The sequence below is a fragment of the Desmodus rotundus genome, chromosome 13 (assembly GCF_022682495.2).
Source record: "Desmodus rotundus isolate HL8 chromosome 13, HLdesRot8A.1, whole genome shotgun sequence".
NCBI lineage: Eukaryota > Metazoa > Chordata > Mammalia > Chiroptera > Phyllostomidae > Desmodus > Desmodus rotundus.
Window position 1 is genome coordinate 42,037,181 of NC_071399.1, and position 4,473 is coordinate 42,041,653.

Sequence of the window (4,473 nt, forward strand, 5' to 3'; positions counted from 1 at the left end):
TGAATAAACTAGCTTTAGCCCACTGCATGTGCATGCTTCCTGTCAAATATTAATTGACCATAAAGACATGGGTTTATTTCTGGGCTCTCTATTCTGTTCCATTGATCTATGTGTCTGTTTGTATGCCAGCACCATGCTATTTTGATTTCTATGGCCTTATATTATAGTTTGATACTAGGTAGTGTGATTCCTCCAAATTTGTTCTTTTTCAAGATTGCTGTTGCTAATCTGAGGCTTTTTTGTGGTTCCATATACGTGTTTGAAATATTTGTTCTAGTTCTGTGAAATGCATCATTGGTATTTTAATAAGAATTGCTTTGAATCTATAGATTGCTTTTGATAGTGTGGACATTTTAACAATGTTAATTCTTCCTACCCATGAACATGGCATGTGCTTCCACTTATTTGTATCTTCTTCATTTCTTTCTTCATTATCATGATTTTTCAAGTATAGGTCTTTTACATCCTTGGTTGGATTTATTTGTAGGTATTTTTGTCTTTTTGAAGCAATTTTGAGTGGAATTGGTATCTTAATTTCCCTTTCTGATAGTTCATTATTGGCATATAAAAATGCAAGTGATTTCTGGATATTGACTTTTTATCCTGCTACTTTACTGAATTAATTTATCAGTTCTAGTAGTTTCTTGGTGGAATCTTTAGTGTTCTTTATGTACAGTATCATTTCATCTGCAAATAACGACAGTGTTACTTCTTCCTTTCCAATTTGGATGCCTTTATTTCTTCTTCTTATCTGATTGCTGTGGCTATGACTTCCAGTACTATGTTGAATAAGACAGGTGAAAGTGGACATCCCTGTCTTGTTCCCAATCTTAAGGGGAACACTTGTAGTTTTTGCCCATTGAGCATGACACTGGCAGTGGGTTTGTCATATATGGTTTTTATTATGTTTAGGTATGTTTCCTCTTTTCCCACTTTGCTAAGAGTTTTCATCATACATGGGTGCTGGATTTTTATCAAATGCTTTTTCTGCTTCTACTGATCTGATCATGTGGTTATTATCCTTCATTTTGTTTAAGTGGTATGTCACATTTCTTGATTTCTGAATGTTGTAGCAACCTTGCATTCCCGGAATAAATCCTACTTCATCATGGTGTATGATTTTTTAAAAACTTTTTATTCATGCTCCCTCCACTGGGGACCTGGCCCATAACCCAGGCATTTGCCCTGAATGGGAATCAGACTGCTGACCCTTTGGTTCGCATGCTGGCACTCAATCCACTGAGTCACACCAGCCAGGTCAGTGTATGATCTTTTTGATATATTGCTGGATTCAATTTGCTAATATTTTGTTGGGGATTTAGCATCTATGTTCATCAGGGATGTTGGCCTATAATTTTCTATTTTTGTAGTGCCTTTATCTGGTTTTGGAATTAGGATAATGCTGTCCTTGTAAAATTAGCTTGGGAATTGTCCCTCCTCTTGAATTGTTTGAAATAGATTGAGAAGGAGAGCTAGCTATTAGATCTTCTTGGAATGTTTGGTAAAATTCACACTTGAAGCTACCTGGTCCAAGACTTTTGTTTTTTGGGAGTTTTTTTAGATTACTGCTTCAATTTAACTAGGTATAATCTGTCTATCCAAATTCCTTGATTCTTCCTGAGAATTTCATTTTGGAAGATTGCATGTTTCTAGGAATTTATCCATTTCACCTAGGTTGTCCAGTTTGTTGGCATGTAGTTGTTCATAATATTTTCTTACAATCCTTTGTATTTCTTGAGTGTCAGTTATTATTTCTCCTATTTCATTTCTGATTTTATTTATTTGGTTCTTCTCTCTTTACTTCTTGATGAGTCTGGTTAAGTGTTGTCAATCTTGTTTATCTTTTCAAGGAGCCAGCTCTTGGATTCATTGATCTTTTGTATTTTTTTAGATTCTATTTTATTTCTGCCTTGATCTCTATTATTTTCTTCCTTCTGCTCACTTTGGGCTTTGTATGAAACTCAATTTTGAAAACAAATTTGTTAAATTTAAGAAAAGCCAAGACAGAACTGACTTTCAAAGTGGGTGCTATAAGAGATCATATGTTCAAGTAGTGCTGTCTGGTTTCAAAGATGTTCTTTGGATCAACACTCTTGGAATTTCATTCAGAGACAGCACAGAAGCTCATTTTTTTTCATAGTCACCCTGGTTGAAGTTAATCCTCAAAGTATTGAATTTATCCATCATTTAAATAATATCCATCATTTAAATAATATCCATCATTGATGCCCTCAATTTTTTCCAGTTTCAATGAATACTTTTATTATTTATTTAATAGATCTCCAACTTCATCTCCCTCTCTCCCTACAACTGAAATTTTATCTTGTTTTCATGCTGAGTAGCAAAACAATGCCAGTGCTAACCAGAGTAAGCTACTGCAAGAAGAGAAGTAAACTAACAGTTTCGCAGGTAAAATATAAATATATTTTATACTTATATTTGTGCATTCTAGAATGCACAATGGTTTAGCCACTAAGAAATTCAAGCGGGATCCTGAAGAACGTAGTCAAATCCAGGGTGCAGTAAAGATGAGCTGGTATGCTGCTGTGTAGCTGTGTTAAGTGTTCCTGGACTGCATCTCTTGGCCACTGGCTGAATCTTGACATGGGGGATGATTTTAGCCAGTAACAAGTAGAGATGTGGAAAGCACTAAGTAGAGTTAGGGGATGCACACAGGAACCAAAAGGCAGCAAAAGTACTAAACATTGTTGAGAGCATCCACCCCAGGAAGGACTTTGCCTCCCAGTAACTCCAAACTGGCATCACCCCCAGGGTTAAAATGCTGACTTTGTCCTCCGTGTTCCACCTGGAACAGCAAGTGGCAGTGTCTCCACCACCTATGATGGGATGCAGTCCCTGGAAGTGGCTTTCACCACCTTGTCCATGAGGGCTTTGTTCTCTCAGGCAAAAGCTTCCCATTCAAATATGCCGACAGGTCCATTCCACACAATCTTCTTGGCCCTAGCTACAGCCTCAGCCTATTTCTTGCTGCTCTCAGGACCACCGTCCAAACCCATTCAACCAGCAGGTATGCCAGAGGCCACAGTGGCTTGGCCAGTCTTGGCATTCTCATCAAACTTGTCAGCAGTGACAAAGTCAAACTGCAAGGTAATCTTCACACCGTTCTTAGCTTTGTACATCAGATCTTTGATGATCTTGGCTCCCTCTCCATCAAACAGAGAAGTGCCAATCTCCAAGCTGTTGAGAACCTTAAAGAAGGTAAAAGCCATTCCACCACCAATAATCATCTCATTGACTGGGTTCAGCATGTTATTGATTATCCACATCTTGTTTGCAACTTAGGCTGCACCCAGGATGGCCAGGATGGGTCACTCTGGGCTTTCTAAGCCCTTGGCAAAGTAGTTCAGCTCCTTCATCAAAAAACTTCCAGCTTTCTGTGGCAGATTGACTCCTACCATAGCTGTGGGCTGGTGAACAGTGCCAAATGTATCATTGATATAGACATCTCCTAGTTTGGAAAGTGAAGCTTGGAAAACTTCTATTTTAGCTGGCTCAGCTTTAATGTTGTTCCCAAAAGCATCTTTTTTCCTTCCCTCCTTCTTCCACATGAAAGCAAAGGTTCTCCAGCAGGATGACAGACCCAGCAGCTGGGTCAGCACAAGCTTTCTCCGCTTCAGAGTCCACACAGTCCTTCAAGAACAGAACATCCTTGCCCAGCAGAGATTTGAGTGTTCACAGCAACTGGTTCCAAGGAGTACTTGTCAGGCATGGGGACACCATCAGACCAACCCAGCTGGCTCATGTGAATAACTGACTTGTCTCCATTGTCCAAGCAGAATTTGATGCTTGGGATGGCAATCTTGATCCTCTGGTTATTTGTTATCTGGTTGTTCTTCATAGGAACATTCAAGTCCACTCTCATGCCCTTCACATCCAGCTTGTCCAGAGTCAACTTGTTAGAAAGTGACATCTTGGCAGTACAGCAGAGGCAAGAGACCGAGGGATTGTACAGTGATGGGGATAGCAGCAATCATGCACTAGGAAACATGTGCCGACAGCTGAGTTTGATAGCCTCAATTTGATATTTGATTTTAAACAAAATGCCATGAATTGCTCAGATTTTATACAATCAGAAAGTATAAAAATAATTCTCTGCAAGGTATGAATGAACAAAGATAAATGAATCTTCCCACGTGTACTCATTCTTTTTTTTAAAGATTTTATTTATTTATTTTTAGAGAGAGGGGAAGGGAAGAAGAAAGAGAGAGAGAAATACCAATGTATGGTTGCCTCTTGCATGCCCTGTACTGGGTACCAGGCCTGCAACCCAGGCATGTGCTCTGATTGGGAATTGAACTGGTGACCCTTTGGTTTGCAGCCCACACCCAATCCACTGAGCTACACCAGCCAGGGCTATTCTCATTCTTTAAAAGGGGACCTGCAGAGTGATATCAGCAAAATGGTTAAGTAGGAGTTTTCTAATGTTGATTTTGAGAAGGAAAATACCTGCCA

The 4,473-nt window shown here is 39.2% G+C and overlaps 1 pseudogene; it reads right to left on the minus strand.

The window, feature by feature from the left end:
* Nucleotides 1–2,698: 2,698 nt before the first annotated feature.
* Nucleotides 2,699–3,931, minus strand: LOC112321537 (phosphoglycerate kinase 1-like; annotated as a pseudogene).
* Nucleotides 3,932–4,473: the final 542 nt, after the last annotated feature.